General features: G+C 45.4%; 1 protein-coding gene across 1 annotated transcript in view; it reads right to left on the bottom strand.

Moving 5' to 3' along the window:
• AGPS (alkylglycerone phosphate synthase) overlaps positions 1–24996 on the bottom strand; it is a 605536-nt gene that overhangs the window by 301105 nt on the left and 279435 nt on the right. The gene's annotated exons all lie outside the window — the stretch shown is intronic.

Raw genomic sequence — 24996 nt, 5'->3', positions numbered from 1 at the left:
TGCTGCAAACATATTCAGAAACTTAACAAAATATACACAAACTCAGCAACTCTGAGTTAGTGAAAAAGGAAGCAAAGATCACAGCTGTGCAATATAGAACAGAGGTTGCCACTCCGAGCTCCTGAGCTAATCTATCTGCTGCTGGTTCACTAAATGGTGGAGCTTGTTTATGCCCTGCTGACAGTGCTATTACATAGAGAACGGGCACGTGGCTCTCTCCTGCACTTGCTATGCCCTAAACCCAGCTGAATAAGGCTCAAGTTGATGGCTTAAGCCCCTAGCACAGAGAAGCATAGCTGCCAAGGTTTCAAATTACTTATGTGTGACATTTCCATGGTTTCAGTGCACTTATGAGTGACATTAAACAGCCAAAATGTGTGACACTTTCTCGCAAGTTAATCCAAGCAATGAGGTGCATGGAAAAGGACAGATACCAGAAATTACACCCTACTGAGCTATGAGAAGCTCTAAAAGATCTTGAAATTGCTGAAAACCTCTGAAACTAAAGGCTCACCCTTGCTTTACAATGAACACTAAGGGCTTGATTACGACCTTGGCGGAGGGGATTACTCCGTCCCAAATGTGACGGATATCCTGCCCGCTGTATTACAGGTTCCATTATAACCTATGGAACTTGTAATATGGAGGACGGGATATCTTTCAAATTTTCACTGTGTGATTGTTCAGTTTACTAATTGGTCCCCACACTAGCCACCTTTTCTTCTTTTCTTTACAATCTGCAAACATGGGCAATTTTTTTTTTTTTTAAACAGACCTATTCACTAATATGGACCACTTTTATTTTGGTGGCTGCACCTATCTGTCCAAGTGCGACATGGGTCTGAGCTGACGAAGAATTACAGGCAGCATCTCTCCTTGCTATGAAGTGTTAATTATCTGTCTGGCAAAATCCTGTTTCTGCAGGAGTCAGTACAGAGTAGTGGCACTGGCATCCTCAGGCTCAAGTGTGCCTCCCAAAAAACACACCCTCAACAGCAACACAACAAGTGGTGGCTCCTCAGCTATGGCAGAGGAGCGTCCCCCCGCCAGCAGCAAGCGCTGCAAATCCTGTAACAACAAAAAGATAATAAACCCATTGTTATAGGGGTGGGACACTGGGGATGACGAGCACTGAGGGGAATGCACTATGCACTCCCCTCAGAGCACATGTGTGTTTGGCCAGCCATCTCAGGCCTACCAAACACACATGCACAGTGTGCTCTATCCAGCCCGGCACTGTGTTGCCAGCCTGAATAGAGCAGGCAGACTGCCAGTCTTCCTGGTAGTGCCCTGGCTGGGCGCTCCTGACCAATCCTGACGCTGCTCTGTGCAGCGTCAGGATTAGCTGCAGGCCAGGCTGGGAGCCTGTGCCTGCAGCGTGAGAAGACAGAGGAGGGGTGGCACGGGAGACGAGGTAAGTTTTTTTTTTTTTAATTAATTTATTAATCTCCGCCTCGCCCCCTGCAGCCCCCGCAAGCAGCGACTGAACAAAACCTCACCTGGACAATGGAAGAAACAAAAAAACATATTCAACGGAACAAGTGAGTATTTTTCTCCAGCTCAAGTCTGCATTGTGTGTGAAGATAAGAGGGAAACGGCCCAGTAGTCTTGCAGAGAGCGTCAGGTGGCTGCAGGTCTGAAAGAGAAGCAGCAACGACTCTGCTTGTAACTCCGAATGCAATGGGCTCTCCAGGTGCCAGAAAATCATGTCCCCTCCAGGGCTGTTTTCCCCGACTACTAGTGCATCACCAGCCAGTCTGATTTACTCATTGCTGCGGTCGCACAATCCCCGTAGCAGCATGGCACCTTTTTTAAGGGTTGCACAGCATGTCTGTGGAGAAAAACAATTTCATGAAAAGAGTGTATCACTGCTGCCTTCATCTGCAACATGCAGTGGCAAGCTTGGTCCGGAAAATAGTAGAAGGCACGTGAGGCTGAACCCAGCATTGGCTGTCTGCTTAATTAAAAAAAAACACGTTTGTTCCTGTGACCTAATCTCCTGTAGAAGGATCCCGGCAGACCACATCCGTGTGTCTCCCCAAGAGACCGGACCCCATCAGAGAGCACATCAGGGGCAGCTCCTCCACTATGGCAGAGGAAGGTTTCCCTCCCACCAGCAGCAGCAGCTGCAAAACTTTTACAAGAAAACGATAATAAATGATGTTTATTATCGTTTTCTTGTAAAAGAGTCAGGGCCACAGGCTACAACGAGCACAGAGGGGGAATGCACAGCACTCCCCCCTCAGTGCGCATGTTTGTTTGGCCGGCCGTCTCGGGCCGGCCAAACACACATGCGCACTAGGCTCTCTCCAACCCGGCACTGCGTTGCCGGGTTGGAAACAGGCAGAGACTCTCACTCTGCCTTGTAGCACCCTGGCTGGGCACTCCGTCCAATCCTAATGCTGCCAGCAGCATGAAAGCAGCATTAGGATTGGATACTGGACAGGCGGGGAGCCTGTGGCTGCAGCGGAGGACTGAGGAGCAGACGGGAGCAGCGTGGCGAGAAAGGTAAGTTAAAAAATAAATAAATTATACATATATATATATTTTTATTTTTTAATTTTATTTATTTTTCATCATCCTGCCCCCGCACCTCCCTTTTTCCCTTCCGCAAGCTGCCATTGGAAACCAGGCACCCATTCTAACATTACGCCAGGTCACCATAGCAAAGAGCAAGTCCCCAGATCAGATGTAAGTTTAAGTTGACTGGGCAGACATAGCGCCATGGTAGTTAATAACAAACAATGCGCACAGGCTGCTTTTATTTAGTGAAGCGCATCATGATCCCCACAGTGTGCAGGAGCTCTATAAATGCATGACTAATGGGCCAATAGCACTAAAATGAGTTAGTATAACCTCTGATACGTGGCACCTGGCAGGGCTGTAGAAGTGGGCGACACCAGTTGCTCCAATGTGGGGAGTTGCAGGATGGGGCAACATGCAGGCCGGGTGCTAAGAAGCAGGAGGGGTTCACCACCTCGCCTTTTGACTGAAAGTGATCATTAGACAAGTGACTGGACAGAGGTGGTTCTGAACAAGCTCAGCTGCATGCCTCTCCCCCTTTCCTGAGATTCAATACCATGTGCTCCCAGTTAAAGCATCTCAGCAACATGCCACCCCTAAAGGCAAATGCAAGTCCAACTGCTTCGACTGCTAAGTCAGGCCACTACATGAACAACAGCACCCTCTCCCAATCTGTACTCCATATCACACTGCAGTAGAAGTTTGGTTAAGCTGCTCTCGGTTGCAGATGTGCAAATGGTTATTTATCTTTTTCCCTCTTCACAGGCAGGTTAGGATATGATGGTGCAAGCACTCTCATTCGTAGAGCTCAAAATGTTTTTGTGGTTCCAGTATGAAGGCGGCACAAAGAGCAATGGAAGAATCGGCATTACTGCCTTCATGCTGAGGAGACTCAGGCTTGTACACCTCCTTGTGATATTTGAAAAAGCACTTGGGCTAGAGGGGATGCCGATTTCGATGCTGTGCAGCATGGTTAAAATTAAAAACGGCCTTTGGGGTAGCCGTTTGCATCATTACATAGGGGCGTCCCTACAAAATGGTGTAGGTGCTTTTTCTTCTTATTAATTACGACCAACATAAAGTACCGAAAATTCTTCTCAACTACTATGGCGGATGCCTTATGCCCCAGGGAGACAGAAAGACTGATGGGCCTGTTCTGGAGTGGCAGCATGGCCACATACCTTGCCTGACTAGCAGCCAACCTCCATTTCTGCGCAGTGTCCCTTTTGGCAGCTATCATTCCCAATGATTCCCTACACTTCCACGATTGCATGTGGTGCCATTTTGGGGTCTTCAATTAACAGCCTGACTGTAACCTGTGTTAAAGTCTGGTTTATCTTAGACCAAAGGTCAGTGATGACCGGGCAATCGCATGCCATGTGTAACAAGCTTTGGCAAAGACAAAAGGTCTAGCCTTGGCAGCCAGCCTTTTGGCAATTCTTTTTCTGTTTGGTTATGGTTTTTGCAAAACTTTATTGTTTAGGAAGTTGCTGGGCCCTCATTAAATCTAAAGAAAAAAAAAAACACTGACTAAAGGCAAAAGTGTTTTTCTGGTCTAAAAAAAAATAACCTGGCACTGAAGCTACCGTGTTTGTAGATGTCCTCCTTGTAAAATGCCAGAACTCATAGTACAGTCAGTCACTGACTGAAATAGGCTAACATTGCCCCTTGACGCACACAGGAGTGGGTGGAAGAACACTATGAATGACACAATCACAGACTAATGGATACGTCTGGCTGAAAACCCCTATAAGTATTTATGCCACACATAATTTTTGAAAAATCAAAAGATTTTGGCTATTACAAACTTAAAAAAGCCATCGGTCTGGCACTGGATACAAGCATCGCCTTTGAAAAAGAAGCCAAGAAAAAAGGGAAGAAAGGAAAGAAGGAAGGAAAAGTAAAAACGTAAGGAATTAAAAGAAGAAGGCAGACAAAAAAGGCAGGAATAAAGGCAAAAAATGAATAATTAAGGAAGGCAAAAAGGAAGGGTGGTAGGCAAAAAGGGAAGGCAAAAAGGAAGACAGGCTGGAAAAAGGCAAAAAGTAAGAAACAAAAAATAAAATGAAAGAAAACTAGAATGACAGGAAAAAATGAAATGAAAGAAAGAAAAAGGGAAGAAAGAAAGATTAAGTAGCAGGAAGGAAAAAAGAAAAGGAAAGTAGTCAAAAAAGAAAGAAGGAAAGAAGGCAAAAAAGAAAGAAGGAATAAAGAAGGAAAGAAAGGAAGAATGAATGCAAAAATAAAGAAGGAAAGAAAGAAAAACAAAAAAGGAAAGAAAGAAAAACAAAAAAGGAAAGAAGACAGGAGGAAAAATGAATTAAAGAATGAAAGAAGGGAAAACAGAAATAAAGGAGGAAAGAAATAAGGAAAGAAGGCAAAAAGAAAGAACAAAGGCAAAAAAGTAAGAAGGAAAGAAAAAAGGTGAAAGAAAGAAGACAAAAAGGAAGAAAGGAGCAAATAGGGTAAAAATAAAAAGCAAGAAGGAAAGAAGGCAAAAATAGAAGAAGGAAAAAGGAGAAAAGGTGCAAAATAAAGATGCAAAAAGAAAAGAAAATGAGAGAAAAGGGAAAGAAGGGAAGAAAAATGAAAGAAGGCAAAAAAAGAAGAAAAAAATTAATTTCTGCCACTGTGGATAACTGACCTTTGTGGTCTTCAAGAGCGTGTGCAGTCTTAGGAATTGGCAAAATTGGGCCTTGTGCAATAAGACTTTGGATGTCAACCACTCAAATATCCCCTAATTTGGATATGCTAATCCGGTAGCAGAATCCCGTTTGGGCAGTCACCTGCCTCAGCCATTTACCATGCCACAAAGCGTTCTCAACTGAGCGGATCACCTCTCAGTTAAACCACCCAAGTACCCAATGGCTGCATTGTCGCATAGGTTCTCATTATCCTAATAAGACTACTGGATTTGGCGGGCAGAATCACCTGGACTGCGGCACCATGTGACAGCTGTCGGCCTAACCGGGTTTGTTCCGGCTAACTAGCAGTGCCTCATCTCCACCCAAGAGCAGGGATGATTGGGGCAACTGGGCGCATGATATACATGACTCCTCAGGGGAATCGTGGTCACTCAGATCTCATCCGTTTCTCTCAGTTACATTAGTCTCACATATGCGAGGACAATCAGAGGCAGAGTAAAGTTCAATAAGGTTTTATTGAAGTAACTGTATCTTAGATAATAAAGCATGTGTTGCAATAACTAGGACGATGAAGCACAATAAGATTAAAATTATGACAAGGAGAGTAAAACGCAAGACAAATGCTACCATACTGTCACTAAGGTTTGTAGGGATAGTTCCTACCTAAGCTATGTTAGAGCACAGCATGTTACGCTCTAATTCTGCCTTTTAGGTTCCCCTAGGGAAGACATCATCCCTCATACCTGAGTAAAAGGCATGCAGTCTACATAAGCAGCTGTAGCAAAGCAATCGGTAATCAGCATACAGTTGTAGTCATCTGGCTGGAATCTCCCTCTAACGTACATGGGTCAAAGTAGTGCTTTTAAATAAAACATCTGATGCTCCAAGAAAGGATCCTCACGTAAGTGTGAATGTTTCTGTGAACACTGGAAACAAAGCGTACCACTTTTGCTGGCAACCTATTTTACTGCAGCCTTGAGAAAACCAGAGTGAAAGAAATGTCTTGTTTAAGAACACAGTGCTGACCTAGGCGAAGAACAGCTAGATAGAAAAAATAAAACAAGACTGCAAATGTGGCTAATGTTAAAATAATAAAAACAAAGCCGAATAAAATATCTAGATTAAAGTGCACAGCGGCAGGCCTGGTTTGCTAAAATAACGTGTATATTTATAACTAAAATGGCTACACAACAGCATATTCTTGTGGGCTTTGTTATCAAGGACCGGTGCGTTCTGGGGTAAGTAAAGAGTTTTAGGAGGTGCAAAAGTACTATTTTCTCTATGACTTGTAGTTCGAGTCGAATACTGGGATTGCTGAACTCCCGGAAAAAAGCAATCATTAATCAGTAGCATTTGACAGGCCCAGCAGTACAGCTGGAAGTCAGCCCAGACGAGACCAGTTCCCCCCTCAGAAGGTGATCACATACATTTTGTAATAGCAATCCTTGGTAGCCCTTCAACCCAGAGGAAGTTACATATCGAGGCCTACAGAGAGAGATCTGTAGAGAGTGCAGTGAGATACTAAATGTGTAATTTTGGAAAACATACAGGAGTCATGGGAGAAAAATAGATATAATGCTCCTCAGCCCATTATAGAGAGTTGGATGTATGTCATGAGTCCATTTCCTGACGCACTCTTCGGAACAGGGGGGCTGGAGGGCTACTTGCGCTCTGAGCTCGTCTTTCAGTCTCTGTGTATGTGCATATCAGCACATTTTAAGTTAACCTAAGCCTAGCCCCTTTAAGGAATTGTTAAGGGATCTGATGTGGGTGCGGGGATGGGGATATATAGGGATATGTTTCCGTTCATTTTAAGGCTTGACATGTCTCCGTTTATCTGAACCATGCACATTAGCCTATTTGTAGATAGGTATTAGCCTATCTGGTTGCTGGACAAAGGGAAGCATATCACTCGCATATAAGGAGACATGATTCTCCTCTGCCTTCAGCCCCCCAAAAAAGTCTGGAAATTCTGCACCTTATCTGATCCACTCTGCCAGAGGTACAATGAACAGAGCAACGAGATGCAGTGGCAGGGGACAGTCCAGTCATGTACTTCGCTCATAGGGAAGGAGATGGAGAGGAAACCATTAAACATCACTTGTGCCCACAGGTTAGTGTATAGAACTTTCACATATCTGAGTAAGAAAGAGTAATTGTTCCTTTTCTACAGAAAATGAGTGTGAAGGGCAAGTGAACTGAATTAAATGCCTCCTCAAAGTCCACTAGGACTTAGCCTCTGCCGCAATTAAGAGCCAGCCGCAAGGTCACCTTGATTCGTTTGAGGCACTATTAAGTAATCTTCTTGGGCATAAAGCCATTTTGATCTTTATGGATTAAGGAATTGATTCACTCTATTTCAGCGTCTTTCAAACTGTGGGTCCCGACTCATTGGTGTGTTGCATGCCTATTTTGGTGGGTTGCGAAAGTCCTAGCGAAAAATAAAGATGTTTTAGATTCTGTAGTTATCCCGTCACAAAGCAAAGTGAATTATGTGACAATCTTCCTGGGGTATAGGGAGTGTCAAAGAAAAGGCTGTAGAGTGAAATTTTTTGTGATTCACTGCTAAATGTACATACCTGTAAATGAACTGTACATATTCAGCAGTTAGCAAAGCAAAAATGAAGCACATTTTTTGTAATTCTGAAGTGTGATACAAATAAAGATTTTAATTGAATCAAAACAAGTCAAGACATTTTACTTGGGGATGCCCACACGATAAATATTCACTAATATCCAATTTCCACACATTGGGCCTGATTCTAACTTTGGAGGACGGTGTTAAACCGTCCCAAAAGTGGCGGATATACCACCTACCGTATTACGAGTCCATTATATCCTATGGAACTCGTAATACGGTAGGTGGTATATCCGCCACTTTTGGGACGGTTTAACACCGTCCTCCAAAGTTAGAATCAGGCCCATTATCATTTGTGCGAAATGGAAAATGTTACTCACACAGTACGCCTCAGTTCAGGGCATGTAATGCTGTAGATTCACATGCTTAGCATAATCATGCCATCTAGTGTTGGGCTCTGATTTGTGCAAGTTGTTTTTCTCCAAAGAAAGTCTTCCAAGTTATGAGGTATGGTGACTCTTTCTCTTGCTGGTAATGGGCTCCATTGTTAGACTGTTTTCCCGCAAGGCGGGTGAGGATGGAATGTGAAGCACCATGCAGTGGAGTGAGATGGCCAGGCTGGTCAAGTTGTGATAACGTATAAAAATATCTGTAACCAGCACCGGTGTCCGTGGAGAAAGGGGACGCATGTGAATCTATGGCACTACATGCCACAAACAGATGCTTACTGGGTAACATTTTCATTTGAGGCATGTGTGGCTGTAGATACACATGCTTAGCATAGACTGCAAAGCAGTCCTCCTCCATAAGCCGTGGCTAACACGTGGGGATCACAGTCGTTTGAGATAATGTACGTAAAACCTCTTGGCCCACATTGGCTTGTTGACGGGTCAGCGCCCCTATAAAGTAATGTTTTGTAAATGTATGTGATGTATACCATGTAGCTGCTTTACATATGTCAGCTACAGGTATATTACCTAGAAAGGCCACTGAAGCTCTTTTTTTTTTTTTTTTTTTTAAACAAGAGGCACGAGCTCTTGGAGGGACAGGTAAAGTTCTTTTAGCTGTTTGGATACATTTAACAATTCAACATTTAACAATTCAACATGCAATGTCTGATTTAGAAATGGCCCTTAATTTGTGTGGTTTTGGAAAGGCAACAAATAATTGTTGTGGTTTCCTAAATGATTTGGCTCTATCAATATAATACATGAGGCTCGTTTTAGGTCTAAGATATGTAGTGCCCTTTCAGCAACTGAGTGAGGTTGGGGAAAAAGACTGGCAATTCAATAGATTAAGGTGGAACTGAGACACCACCTTCGGAAGAAGTTTAGGATTGGTACGCAGTACCGCCCTATCTCTATGTAGCGGGAAGGGGGGTTCTTCTAAATTTAATGCCTGAAGCTCACTGACACATCTCAGTGAAGTGATAGCAACTAGGAATGACACCTTCAAGGACAAAAACTTAAGGGGGCAGGAGTGAAGGGGTTCAAGTGGAGGGCCCATTAACCTTGTTAATATAATATTGACAATCCAAGTCGGGGGCTGGTGGTACGCTAGGAGGCTTTACTCTTTTAATGTCTTTATGACTGGGATCCTGAATAAGGAAGTGTGTTGTCTGTTTTGTAGATGTGCTGCCACTAGGTGTAGCCTTACAGATGTAAAAGCTAAACCAGAGGTGTGTAAATGAAACAAATAACAATGTCTTGAACCTAGGATCAATGTGTTTGGAATGGAAATAGTGAACAAATTGTTTCCACTTTGCAACATAACAGGCACGAGTAGTGGGCCTGCATGCTTCTTTAAGAATATCTACACAGGGTTATGGCAGATAAAAATAGCCAAATTTAAAGACTTTAGGAGCCAGATCACAAGGATGAGTGACCTGGGATACGGGTGCCTGAATTCTCCATGGCTCGGCGTGAGAAGGTCCTGCCTGTTCAGCAGTATTTCGTGGGGAACCAGAGAGAGTTCTAAAAGAGAGGACAGCCACATTGCCGAGCCCATGTGGAGCCACCAGGATGAGAGTGAAAGATGTCTTCCGAAGTTTCTGCTGAGGAGATCTGCAAAGCTGTTGGCTGCTCCCAGGATGTACTCTGCTACCAGGTGACTGTTGTACAGGGGGCCCACCTCCAAATGGTCTGTGCTAGATGAGAAAGCTGAGGGGAATTGGTGCCCCCATTCTTTTGGACATAATACATGGCAGTCATGTTGTCTGTTTTGATCATTACTACCTTGCCAATCAGGTGGGGAACGAAGGGTTTGAGCACCAGGTGAACCGCTAGCAACTCTAGGTGATTTATATGGAGATGTCTCTGGCTGGGTGTCCAGCGTCCCTGGACAGTTAGCTCTTGACAATGTGCTCCCCAATCCATGAGGGAAGTGTCCTTAGTTATGGTTCTCTGTGGAACTGGGCCCAGGAAAGGCAGCCCTTGGAGGAGATTGTTGGTGTTCCACCATTGCAAAGAGTGATAAGCTTTACAACCAACCAACACTAGATCTTCCTATTGATCCTCCACTTCAGTCGATTAGTGCGCTAAGCACTCTTGCAACAGATGCATGTTCAGTCTGGCATGAGGTACTATGGCTATGCATGAAGCCATCATACCCAGGAGACACGACTGGCTTCACTGTTATTTGCGGATGAGGATGGAACTGGGGAATGAGCGCCTAGAAGGATTGAATCTGGGAGGTATTTGGGTAAGCTATCCCCTGTTCTAAGTCATGGATGGCTCCCAGGAATGGTTGTATTTGAGGGAATGGAGGTCAGATTTGACTGCAGTAATAGTAAAGCCTAGTTGATAAAGTAGATTTATGGTGGCCTGGAAGCACTTCTGTTGAGTTTCACTTCTAATGAGCGAGTCATCTAGATATGGAAAGACGTGCATGTTTTGTCTGTGCAGGCAAACAGCTATTACTGCAAGACATTTGGTGAAGACCCTGGGGGTAGTTGTGACCGCAAAGGGAAGCACTTTGAATTGGAAATGCTCTCCTTATATTAAAAACCTGCGGTATCGGCGATGTGCCGGGTGAATAGGAATGTGGAAATAGGCGTCTTTGAGGTTGAGTGTGGCCATGAAGTTGCCTTGTTGCAATAACGAGATGACATCCTGATGAGTGACGTCAAAATTACTCGAGGAGAATGTACTGGCTTAGGGGTCTGAGATCGAAGATTGGTCTCAGGGACCCTTTTTGTGAGGTGGTTTGTGCCTGGAGATATGTTTAGGAGGTGGAGGTGTCTGTAGCGATGAATTTTGTTCCTCCACGATAAGAGTAATGGCAAAAGGAACCGCGTTGTTGCAACGCTCCCAAGGCTTTGGCAGTTTTGTTGTCTTTTTCAATTTTTTCAAGTAGAAAGTCCACCTGAGGACCAAAAAGGTGTTCCCTGTCGAAGGGAAATGCAAGAATGTTTTGCTGCACATCAGTGTTGAAACCTGAGACTCTAAGCTGAGCATATCGTCTAAGGAGGATGGTAGAGTTCATGCCTCTTGCTGCAGTGTCAGCCTCATCAAGGGCACAGGGAATAGAAGTATTTACAACTAATGTGCCCTCAGAGGCTACCTCATATGCCTGCTTCTTATATTAGTCTGTGAGATGCTGGAGGAGCCCCTCCATCTCAACCCGGTGGCATCTGTCATAGCAGGAGATGGGGCCAAAAGGGGCCAAAGAAATAGGCAATCCTTCACTGGTTAGCGGACAGTGCAGCCACTGTCTTAACTGCAGCATCTATCTTTTTACTTTCTTTGTTTGGTGGGGCGCCTCACCAGATGTTTGTGAATTTGCCCATTTCTTTGCTGTGGCGACCACTGATGAGTCTGCTGGTAGTTGTACCTTTATGTATGTGGGGTCGGGTAGGGGTAGGTTTGTATTTTTTATCCACTCTTGCTGTGATGACACGAGTCTTGATCAAGTCCTTGATAATATCAGGTGTGTGTCTGAGCATGCCTTTAGGCACTGGCAAGTATCCTCCAGTGGTTTGGTGTGGAGCTGGACCTTGTGGTAAGTGGCAGCCCTACCGATGATAGGTGGTGGTGTCATCAGGAGGAGAAGCATGTCTGGATACAAATCAGGGTCTGTGTCATACGAGTCCCAGGGGCCATCATGTTTTGGAATGGAGAAATGCTCTCCATCATCCCCATTTCCCCTAAACGAATAGATGGAACCCTCTGGAGAACATGGTGCTGGTACAGGAGGTGAAGCCAGTGGGGAGTGTGCACGTGGTGCATCAGGCGGTGGTGGTGGGCTGAGGGACTTTTTCTGTGCTTTGGTGGGATTGGTGTCTCCAAAGTCTCCTTGAGCGATAACGGTCTCTTGGCTGGTTGTATACCGTTATAAGTAGGACTTGCTAGAATCCGACCATGGTCTGGATGTATGACTAGGTGTTTCTTCCTAGAATCTATTTCTTACTGCACAGGTTCCACAGTCAGGGATCTAAGCGCCTGCTTGCTAAAGAGGTATGATTTCAGCTTCAATGCAGACTTTAGCACCAATGCCCAGGGTTTTGGATCTGACCAAGTCATTTCGGTGCTGAGGTGGAGTGGTGTTTTGGCACCAATGCTTTCCACTCAGAATGTCAGCTCGACTCAGAGAGTGTGAGAGTCTGGTTGGGAGCCCAAGTCTTTTGCTGTTCTTTCAGTACCGAGCCGGTGCTGGGCATATCCGATGCAGTTGTTCATGCTGACCTTGGCCTGAGGGTAGTGGTCATGGGAGTGAAGACTTTGGTCGGTTTTAACAGGATAGGTAAGAATTTGGGATCGGGATGAAGGGGGCAGAGTACTCACTGTCGGACTATAGTAAAGTACCCTCTTTCTTGGCATGGTTACCCCCATTTTCTGCCTGTTGTCAGTGTGTTTGACTGTGTTCACTGGGATCCTGCTGACCAGGACCCCAGTGATTATGCTCTCTCCCTTGAAACGTGGTAACGTGAACCACATACAACCCACATTTGGCATACTGGTGTCCCAATGTAAATCACTAGCATATGGTACCAAGGTACGCAGGGCATTGGGGTACCAGGGGATCTTCATGGACTCTAGGATGTATTATGCTACCCATGGGGAGCCTATGCAAAGTGCATCTGCAGGCCTGCCATTGCAGCCTGTGTGAAATAGTGCATGCACTCTTTTCACGACAGGTCACTGCACCAGGTCACCCCTATGGTACGCCCTCCTAGCCCAGAGAGCAGGGTGCAAGTACCTGTGTGCGAGGGCACTCCTGCACTAGCAGTGGTGCCCCATGATCTCCAGTTCCATTTTCCTGGACTTCGTGAGAGCATGGGATGCCATTTTATGTGTGTACGGGACATAGGTCACTACACCTATGTCCAGCTACATAATGGTAACTTCAAACCTAGGCAAATTTGGTATCAAACATGTCGGAATCCCCAAGCTACTGGAATACTTTGAAGGGCGCATTTGGTGCCCTCTGTGCATAAACCAGTCTACATAGGTTCAGGGACCCCCAGTCCCTGCTCTGGCACGAAACAGGACAATGGAAAGGGGAGTGACCCCTCCCCTATCCATCACCACCCCAGGGGTGGTGTCCAGAGCTCTTCCAGTGGGTCCCTTGATTCTGCCATCTTAAATCCAAGGTGGGCAGAGGCCTCTGGGGGCATCTAAGTGGCCAGGTCAGGCAGGTGATGTCAGAGCCCCCTCCTGATAGGTGGTCACCTGGCTAGGTGACCAATTCCCCTTTCAGGGCTATTTAGGGTCTTCCTCTGGGGTGGGTCCTCAGAGTCGGCTTGCAAGATTCCAGCAGGACTCTTCTGCACATCTACTTCGACTTATAGCCACTGGAACTGCAACTGGACCCTCCAGCAACAGATAATCTGCATCCATGACGAAGACTATGCTTGCAACTTTGTTTTCACGGCTCCTTACAGCTTATGCAACATTTCCCCAGCTGCGCATCCTCTGAGGACAGCAAGTCTTGAGCCTGCACTAGAAGAAAGAAGGAATCTCCCTTGGAGTGAAGGAGTCGCACCCCTCCATCCGCAGGCACCAACTGCAACGACGACCAGCTGTGTGGACCTCCTCTCATCCTGAGCTGCGTGGATCCTGCATCACAGGTAGTGGTATGGAGTAGTCCTCTTGGTCCCCTCTGCCAGCTGTCCAACTTTGGTGGAGGTAAGCCCTTGACTTCCCATGCAGGACAGTACCCCTTGTACTGTGACTCTTGCAGCTACCAAGGACTGTTGGCATCTCCTCCAAGGAATCTTCAATTTCAGTGTAACCCCAACCCCCAGCACTCCTTCCTGCGACGCACAGCCCTCTGGTTGCTTCTCCTGTGGTGTGGGACCCTTCTCCAGTTGTGCTGCGTGGGCTCCTCTGCGACTCCTGGTTCCTCGTCCAGTGGGTCTCCTGTGGGGGCTGTCTTTTCTTCTGTGGGCTCTCTGCGTTGCTGAGGGTCCCTCCAGGACTTCCCCATGGGCTGAGTCCTCCTGGACCTTGCAGGTCCCCCGCAGCTTCACTTTTTGCTTCACAAAGACCTCTAGCTTTGCCAAGGCTTGTTGGTGGCCTTTCCACGGCACTCACTGACTGGAATCTTCTATCTGGCATGGGACTTCGACTGCATCCTCCAGGAACTCTTCTCCGGCTCAAGGGCTGCATTGCTGACCATCTTTGTCCTACCGTAGACCAACTCCTGCAACCACAGATGGGTGGCTAGAGGCTCCTACCGCCACTGGACACTCCTGTGACTTCTGGATTTGGTCCCCTTCTTCCACAGGTCTTCCTCTTTAGGAATCCACTGCTGGTTTCTTGCAGTCTTGTCTAGCTGTTACAATATCTTCTTTTTAGTCCTTTTGGGTGTTTTGGGTAAAATCCAGTAACTTACTCCTTTCTTCCTGGTCGCTGGGGGGCACTGTGGCACTTACCTTTGGGGTTTCCTAGTTCCCTTAGCTCCCCTCTACACATTCCACTTACCTAGGTGGGGTCCTGCATTCAACATTCCATTTTTCTAGTATATGGTTTGGGCTCCCCCTATGGTCCCTATTGCCTATTTGCTATTGCACTGTTTTCAATCACTTTTTATGCCTATTACGGATTACTAGCATACTTATTTGGTGTGTTTATTTACCTCCTATTGGAGTATTGCCTATTTAGTGTTTTGGTACTGTGTTACTGTAATAAACAGCCTTTATTTTCGTAACACTGAGTGTTTTCTTTCATGTGTGTAAGTGCTGTGTGACTATAGAAGTATTGCATGAGCTTTGCATGTCCCCTAGATAAGCCTCGGCTGTACATCCACAGCTACATCTAGAGAGCCTGGCTTCTAGACACCGCCTACACTACACTAACACGGGATACCTGGAATAAGGTATAAGTACCTAAGGTACCCACTACACCAGGACAGCTTCCTACACTGACCTGGTGTGAGGTCCTGCATCTCAAACTTGGAGTATGAGCTGTCTTCAGGTGAAAAGGGGCCCCCATGTGCCGCCAACACATGTGGAAGAGTCTCCTGTTGAAGGTCCACACATCCGAAGAGGTCCGGTGAGTCTTCGGCGCTGCAGTGGGACATCTCGAGTCATCGTGATCATCGGTCATGCAGCGTCTTCTTAGACCGAAAGGACTTGCAGGGCATGCAAGTAACTTCTTGATAATCCAGAGAGAAGCACAAGATATACACTTGATGTAGATCGGTGAATGGAAACTTCGTGTGGTGATGAGGGCAGAAACAGAAAGGCGTCCGTTCCATCACTATATGAACATGGTGTGAATAGAACATTGAAAATAGAGAACTGCTCTGAAGGGCAAAGGCCCGATGAGATTGGCGTCGATGAACGACCAATGGAAATCAACCACACTGGAATTTTTAATCGCTGGTCTGGGTAGCAAGGAAAAGGACAGTTTGTGGCTTAATTAACATTGGTTCTTTTCAGTAGACACAGTTTATAATTCTTTCTTTGTGGAAGGTTACAGATCGTTTTTTTACTCTGTTATTCCTGCTACATCAAGTAGAGGTAAAGGTGGTTTAATTACATTGGCCTCTGTTAAAATTTATTTTATATTAACCATGGTTGACACAGGTTCGCCCTATTTAATAGCTGTGTTATTCTGTTTTTCTAAGTCTGTCAAACTATTGCTGCTCAATTTTCACAAATCTACCTCTACCCAGAAGATCTATGAACTTTTGTAAGCATTGAGGGCCTTCTTGGAGCAATTTAGAGATCACTCTAGCTTATTTACCCCTTTGGTTCTCCTGGGTGATTTTAATTTACATCTTTGTGAGGAGAGGGGATGTGTACATAGTTCATGGTGTAACACAGAATTGGGTGGTTCTTGTCACATGGAACACACTGTCCAAGGGAATCTGCTTAGTACAATTTTGAATTATTTTAATGTGGGATTTTCTTTAGATGAGGTTGTTTTTGTTTGCCCTCAACCTGGAAGTCCTACCTTTATTGAGAGAGCGTCAGCAGCTGTCATTAATTATATATTTATATAAGCCACACTTGTCCTTTTCTTAGCCCTTAAGGTTATTTGGAGAGGTTTCATTGATCAAAATTTCCAAAGTGTCTCATTGTGCTTGGGCCACAGGGCCAAGGGAAAAACAACTGGCACTAAGGGCCTGATTTAGATTTTGTCAGATGGAATACTCTTTCACAAAAGTGACAGATATCCCGTCCACTGTATTACGATCGCCATAGGATATAATGGGACCGTAATAGGAGGGACAGAATATCGATCACATTTGTGATGGAGTATTCCCCTCTGCCAAGACCTAAATCATACCCCAAGACTTCTGTAAAGCATAGCACTCACTAATCAAGGGCATATTCTAAAGTGTTCTAATGTAATTCCAGCGATCTTACATAACAATCTGATTGCTATTTGTGCTCAGGAGTTAAAGGTATGCTTTTCTGAGGCTTCAGCCAATGACTCAATACTAGCAACTTTTAATACGGTCTGTAACAAGGTTATATTTGTTGTGGTTCTAACTCTTCTGTCCTTAAGTGCAGACAGTTTGATAATAAGCACTCAAGGGTGCATAGGGATCTTTCTAAAGTGCTGATGGAAAAACTTAAGTTAAGAGATGGTTTTCTGGTCTGTCATCGGAAGTACAAAGCAGCTGTAAAGCAGAGAAAAAAGCACTTGAGAGAGGAATCCTGGAACTAACGTACTCAAGCTTCCACACTCACTCACAGTTCCCTATTTTGGGGAATAGTGAATCACACAATTTCTACTCAGCCACACATGTTCTGATGTTTCCCCGGAGAGTTGGATAAAACATTTTGAATGTGTTTATGACTCAGTAGACCTAACCCCCTCAGAAGTTAGATGCAGTTCTTAACCAGGTCACTTCGAACATCATTTTTCAGATGGATGAGGTTGCTGACGCTCTTACATGGTAAACTAAGAATAAAGCCCCTAGCCCTGATGGGGTCCCGTCTGACTTGTATAAAGTGGATTTTAATCTGTGGACCCTTTTACTGATCCAGATTTGAAATGCTTCTGTTAGTGAAGACATATCCATTTCCTAATCCCGCTCAATCATTCCAGTTTTTAAAAAAGGGGACAAGAATGAGCCTTGCTGCTACAGGCCTATCTTGCTTATTGATTTTATAGTAAAGGTAGTTGGGTGCGTGGCTCTAAATAGGCTTAGTGCACAGGCAGAAAATAATCATGTAATTACTGATCTGTAGTGTGGATTTAGGTCCAGTCGCACACAGGCTCGACCAGTGTTTAAAGTTACACTTGCTTATAAATAAGTATGTTGTAGCCAAGCGGGATAGTTTACACTTGGCTTTTTTTTTTTTTTAACTTTTGATAGGGTCAATATGGATAAACTCTGGTTATTAAGGATTTCCACGAGGGTAGACTTGGATGTTTAATTTTTTTAAGAGATTTGCATAAAGACATGTCTGCCTCTGAGATATGATCTGGATGGCCAATGCACCAAGAGTTTTGGGACCAAGAAAAGAGTCTTGACAGGAGTGCACACTGTCCCCATTCCTATTTTCTCCGATTATTAACCAACTCTGCCCTTCTCAGAGATGGCAAGAATTTGCCTTGTGTGGATGCCAGACCCATTTCTGCAGTTCTTTATGCAGATGAAGCTCTCCTTATAGTAAGACCATCACTTGGACTCACGCTCTTACTTGAACCTTACTTACTTACCTTCATGAACGCCCTGGACCTCTGTACCAACATTAAAAAATCACATATAATGGTAGCCAGCCCTAAATCAACAAAATCAAGAAGACATTTTGTTCAAAGACATGAAATTAGTAGGGTCTCGGACTTCCCTTATTTGGGTGAGCAATTTGGCATTAAAGGGTCATGGCCCACGCTCTTGAAGTCCAAGAACAACTATTAGTAAGATCTGTTTCTGCCATTTTTTACTTCACCTCTAGACTGTGGAACACACAATTAAAAACTATGTTACAGATCAATCAAGATAATTATTTCAGCAGTTTCATATGGTACTGATATTTGGGGCTATGTGGATACCTTTCCATTACAATCTGCTGAGAATAATTTTGCAAGGCGTTTGCTTCCTCTTCCTCAGAGCATCTTTCAATATATAGCTCATGAGGAATTAGGTTTGCACTATATTTCTAACGTCCTTGTCCTTTGGCCCTTACTCAGATGGCTCTCTGCCTAGCTTAACAGTGAAACTGAGCTTAATAGAGCTATTTTGAGAGATTGTATGAGCCTTGATGGGGAGCATAGGATGCCTTGGATGAATTACACTAGAAGTGTTTATAGAGTGTTTGGGCATCCAGACTTTTTTGACAACCCAGACACTAACAGGAAATCAAATCTGAGAGGGGCTAAAAATAACTTCTTCTCACAGACTAGATAAGAAAGATCAATGAACTAAATAAACCTGTATGCAAGCTCATGGTCATTTGAAATATAATGTGTTCATGGAACTATTTTTGGCCTTTGTGCCAAGCACAAATCATTGTTATCATTTAAGGAGCTCAGATTACGTTTGGTACACTATTTAGTTCCTCTGCCAACGGTCTGACACCAGTTTAAAAGTCTGGGCCCTTGTGGTAGTGACTCATTTTAATCCAGCACACGTTGGTCTTTATTTGGTTCTGCAGGTTTTATGCATAACTGAGGTAAAGTTATATTTTACCCTTCTTAAGAGGTCTGAATTTTACTCGAACTAAACCAGTCATGCTGCACTTACAACTATCTTCAACTGACCAAATTTGTCTTTCTGAACCTTGTTTTCTATGAGATGCTAAAAAATTAAGATCTTTGATGGAATTCTAATTCTATGTCAGGACCGCAGGAGTGGATTATGCTAGCGTTTGTTCCTCTTATTTAACAGCAGCCATTTTGAAACAACCAATAAACTTAATTCCCCATGAACCATTGGGAAAAGAAAAGTAAATTCAGTACAACCAATTCCCATGTGGGGTCTGTGCTTGTATTCACCTGTTGATTCTCCTCCCTCGTCTTTCTTTGTTGCTCCAGCAGACCACAGTTAAGTGTTTAGACCCTTGAGCTTTATCCAACTTAACACCCTGTATTGCTAAGCATTACATTGCACATATTGTCCAATGGTGCTGTTTCCCCAACAGCTTTCATAGCACGCCCGCAGTAACCTTCCGACGCTCCTTTGCAGCTGCTTTATAATTGCGCTTCCTGCCTCAGGTGAGGCATTGGGGCTGACGTATAGCAGTCTTCTGGCCGCTCGAGGGTGCACGCTGCCTAGAATACTGCGTCTCTTGACACACACGTTTTCTTGGCTCCTACGGCTGGAGTATGACTCAGGGCTTCCTGTAAAATGTGCAAAAGCACACCTGGCCATGAAGTGCAGAATTCATCAGCCCTGACCTGCCTAGAATCTGAAGCCCCTTTATAGGGTCTGTATTGCACTACTGGGCTTGTCTTGTGGCAGAGCGCCACCACACTGCATAGGACACAGACCAAGGCAATCAATCTAGTGAGCCCTGTGTAATATAACCAGGAGCGTGGTGTCACAGGCTTTGCCCTGACTGACCGGGGTGAATACTTGGCGCTACAGTATCCCTGCACACCCCCATAATTACTGGGCACTCCCCAGCTTGAAATCATCCTCTCAGAAAATGCAGGAGTCTGAAGACTCATATATAGAAGATGAGTCCATCTCCTATTTTCCTATCACGGAGGAGTTCTGTGAGGCAATGGATGTCTCCATCCATAGAGCAGTGTTGGACGCAGTGGCGTCCTTATAGCAGAAGATCTTGCAGATGGTGGAACACTGCTTTAAACCCCTCTGTGGGATGGAAGACCTTCCCTGACCACTGGTTCCCTCTACCTCTAGGTCAGCTGTGCAGACCCCCAAAAACTCGCACATGACCCCTGGATGGACCTGGACGCCTTTACCAAGCTTAAGAAAGATTTCGTGGGTCATACTAAACCACTTGCCCCCTCCCCTCACCCACCTCCTCCATCGGGGCCCTGATGGAGCCAGACCCACAAAAGACCGAACTCTCCTAGCCCCTCCCCCGATGGGGATGATTCCCTCCCAGGGTCGGACTGGGATATGGAGCTTGAGATCCTGGCATCTGTCTTTGGATGCACATGGCAGAGTACCACCAAGCCAGTCGGAGGCCCATGACAAGCAGTCCGACATACTGGATCGCAAGGATTTACTGCACCTCCTGTCCTCCGAATTGTTTCGAGCTGATAAGGTGCCCACTTATGTGGCTGGCAGTTTGCAAAACCATTGGATAAAGAGATCCACAATAGACTACAGGTGGAAGGCCCCAGTCCATTGCTGGACGGCAAAGTGGTGCTGATGCCTGAGACAGACCCCAGGATGGCCACTTTGTTGGCCAAGTATGTCAGAGACCCTAAGGGAGGAATTGACTGCTCTTGGCAGTCGTGCGAGGATAAACTACCTGACATGACGGGCTCTCTGACAAAGATTCTTGACATGGCCTAAGACGCCAAGGCGTTGGGCACGCTCATCGTCCCAGACATACTTTCAAGATGGACCCAAAACATAATTTTCCTGGAAAATGCCAACTGCATCCTCTCAGACTGGCATAGGTCCTTCCAAAAAAAAAAAAAAACTAAATTAGAGAATCTGGCAACCTCCGATATAGGTCATGTCGTCCAAGCAAGACTTTTTGGAGATTTATTCTTTTATAAAAGAGCTCACTAAATTCGTCTCTACTTTTAACTCCCTGGACAAAGCCCAATCCTCCATTAAGCACATCTTTACCCCGTGGGTTTTTACAGTGGTTGACCATGGCAGGGGGTGCTCGGCCAACCGCCCCCCCATACCAAGCACCCTCTAGGGGTCATGGCTCAAGGCGGGGCCAATGGCAGGATGCATCCAAATTTAGGAACTTCTATCCTACAAGAGGCTACCCTTGTCACCAATGCTCCAGAGGTGGCTCCGCAGGTGGCAATATCTCCACCCTCATCCACGGTGAGTGTACACTTTTTCGCATGACAAGCTGGAGGGCAGACTTGCATGCTTTGTTCACAACTGGAGGATGATGACCTCTGATTCGTGGGTCATCCAAACAAATCAAAGGCTTCCATACAGAGTTTTACAGCTCCCCTTTTAAGCCCTCCACTCTCTGACCCCTATTCTTCTCTGAACCATAGGCTGGAGGTTGCAGACTTGCTCTCAAAAGTGGCTATCACTGTATCAACAGTTCACCCCACAGGCTTCCTCAACAATATTTTCCTGGTTGAAATGCCAACATCCCGCAATCAACCTAGAGGAGTTCAATGAATGGTTGGCCTTCTATCCCTTCAAAATGGAGGGATTTATTTCCTCCAAGACCTTCTAAAACCCAATGATATGGTTGGTGCATCTGGATCTCAAGGATGCCTACTTCATGATCCCAATATATCCGCTGCATCGTTGGTTCTTGCAGTTCCAGTGGAGACTCCAGACCTTTGAGTTCATGACCCTCCCTTTCAGCCTCTTCTCTGCCCATTGGTGCTTTACTATGGTTCTGAAACCAGTGATGGAACACCTCAGGGCCAGGGCATCCGCATGATTGTGTATATGGATGACAATCTCCTCATGGACCCATGCATGAGGACACTGTCGGCCCACCTGCGGACAGCAGTCAACCTTTTCCAGTCCCTTACGTTCATTATCAATGGAGTAAAATCCATCATCACCCTGACAAAGACTTTCACGTTCTAGGGCTTTATAGTGGGCTCGATCTACGTTACACTAAGCCTCCCCTCCAGGAAGATCACCAAGATTCGCAGGACACTGGCTAAGCCAGCCACATCTCTCAGACAGATTGCAAGGATAGTGGGGCTCTTCTCTTTCTTAAGGCAAGCCATATTTTCAGGACCCTTGCATTATCGGCCCTTCAAACATCTGAAGACTTCTCACCTCCGCAAGGGCCTCATGAACTTTCAGCGGGTTCACCTGTCAGACGACGCCAAAGGCAAACTCCCTTAGTGGCTCACCCATTTGGAAACCTGGAATGGGCGCACTATTTTTTGGTTCATAACCGGATTTAGTGACAGAATCATACGCCAGCGGCATGGACTGGGGGCACGATGGTCCGCCTCAGAACAATCCTTGCACATCATTTGACTCAATCTGATGACCTCCTCCTTCTCAGTGTGTTGTTGTACCAAGGGTAGGGCGCACTGTTTTGTCCTCAACGATGGACAACGTGGCAGCCATCTGGTACATCAATCATCTAGGCGGAACTAAATCCAAGGCACTCTCTGACCTGGCTCAGAACCTCTGCCTCAAGAGCCATGTCTCTGTGGTGGCGGAACACCTCCCAGGCACTGCGTATTGGCAGTCATGTTACCTGAGGGATGCTAGCCTTTGAAAATTAGATCCGGTTGTTTTCCAAGCCATATCGATGTGGAGGAGACGGTTTACTATGGATCTCTTCATGTCTCGCTTGGGCCACCAATTTCCTTGGTACTTGTGGAGACCGGACCCCAATGCAGTGGAAACAGATGATTCCTGCAGGAATGGGCAGCGGAGACGGGTTATGCGTTTCCCCTTTCTCCATGATAATGTGGCTCGCGGCCCAAATTCTGAGAAGAGAGGAGCTGGTGATGGTGCCCCTGATTTGAGGTCTCAAGTTTAGTGCTGGTTCTGAAGGAACTTTCTTGGTATTTTCCAGTCTGTCTACCTCGGTTTCCAGGTCTCCTCCAGGAATCTGCTTCTGGAGGGCACCCTACAACTTATGGCATGGGGGATTACAGGACACAATGGCATGTCCCAGGCCTTTCACGAGATGGCGCAGACCTCACCAAAGCCTTGACAGATAGCACAATCCAGCGGTACCGATTGGCCTGTCTCGCTGTCTGGGTTGGTGTCAGCAAATGCACTTGGATCCGGTGGGGAAGAATGATGTCCATATCCTGAACTTTCTAGCTTCTCTTGACTCAGAAGGCATGGTCTACAGGTCGGTCAATACTTTCCTTCGGCGATATCGAAAGGGTACTTCTACTTTGGTGGCCACCAGATAGGAGAACATCTGCTGGTATGGAAATTTCTCAGAGGAAGCTAGTTGTCCCAGCCACCGGAACCGAGTCATTCAGTTCATTGCGCTGTCGATAAGGTGTTGAACTTATTCTTATCTTAGCCTAGTAGTCGCTATTTCTCCAGGTAGAAGATATCCGGGAAACTATGTCTGCTGTCTTGCAAGCGAATCTCTGATGTCAGAGTCTTAAACATTACGGGGCAACACTTAACCCCAAATGGGGTCATCTTCCATATATCCAGATGAACTAAGTGTAATTCTTGGGTAGTTTCATACACTGCTTTCCCAGAAACTCAAAAGCTCTATGTGGTTTGTTGCATTAAGTCAGCTATGACAGAGGACATCCGTTCTCCAGGGGAGCCACAGTTCCTTATTATTATCAGGAAACCGCACAAGACAGTATCTTCTCATACAATTACACGATGGTTGAGTTGGGCCACGGAGGAGCCTGGCACTGACATGAAACTCTGAACTGGTGCATTTTACCAGAGGAGCGATTGCCTCAAGGGCATTCGCCCGTGGGGTACATCTGGAGGATATCCTCAACGCCGCAGACTGGACTTCCAAATCGGCTTTTTAAACAATTCTTCTTTTATGCAGCTCTTGTGAGGATAACCTTTAAACTACAATAATCCTAGCCTCTGTTCCGGACATAGAATGAAAAATGTCCTTGCTGTCGTAACAGAAAGTTTCAATTCTATTAAGGACATTGGGGTGAGGATTAGCCCACCCAATGCGTGGTTATCTTTATCCCACCCGATTGAAGAAGGGGACTTTCCAAGGTTCCACATAGGTATTTCATTCCTTGCATATAAATATTTGTTCTTTGTTCTGTACAGTGCTGTATGTGTATTGCTAATGTTAACGCATTTGCCCTATTGTTCATATGGGGATTTGTCTCCTATAAAGGTTTGTTCTGACTTGGATTCAGGACCATAAACATACATCTGTCATTTTCGTAGAGTTAGAGTCAGCTAAACAGAAATAAACACCATAATTACCGGCTTTGGTCGCAGGAAGAAAGAAGAGGGAGGAGAGACAACAGGGGAATATAAAAATAGACCCCGCGTGGGGATTGGTTGGACTTAATTTACCTTTCTTTTCTCAACGGTTCATGGGAAATTAAGTTTATTGGTTGTTGTTTCAAAATGGCTGCTGTTAAATAAAGTGAAGCAAGGATATCATAATCCTCGCCTCTGTGTCATTAATAGAATTGAAACTTTATATTACAAAAGCTAGGAAATGTTTCATTAATTTAACTATTTATTGTACATGCCTTAGTTTCTTTTTCCCCCCGTTTTACAAAGAACACCATAAAAGAATACATGACCGTCTGGCAAAACATACTGACAGATTTGTTGCGGACATTCAGGATTCAAGCCAAGTTGTCTGACATTTCTATGTACACAGGGGTTCCATTTGATAAGGGATGCCCGAGATTCTGAGGTGGTTTTGCAGGATCTACTCTTGGCATCTTCTGCCTTCCTTTTAAGGCGTGTTGTGGTTTCTTGAAATCAGATTACTTTAGTTTCAAGGGTTCTAATCTTCTCTTCTGTTTTTGGAGATTATCCTCTCTGCCTCCACCATGTAATCTGCTACATTTTGAAGGCCTTGGAGCAGAACAGATACCTTGGTTCCCACAGTTCCAACATGCCCCTCAAAGGCCTTGTGTGAGTCTGTTATTGCCTGAAGAAGTTGCACAGAGGTGAAAGTGGTTTTGTCAGTCTCTGCCATACCACCTCTTGTGATGCTGGACCCTTCCTGCAGGTCGGGCACATATGTCTGTTTTCCCCTGCTGGAATAGCATGTGAGGC

The sequence above is a fragment of the Pleurodeles waltl genome, chromosome 3_1 (assembly GCF_031143425.1).
Source record: "Pleurodeles waltl isolate 20211129_DDA chromosome 3_1, aPleWal1.hap1.20221129, whole genome shotgun sequence".
Lineage (NCBI taxonomy): Eukaryota > Metazoa > Chordata > Amphibia > Caudata > Salamandridae > Pleurodeles > Pleurodeles waltl.
Note: the sequence above shows the minus strand (reverse complement) of the source record. Positions and strands in the feature narration are given on the sequence as shown.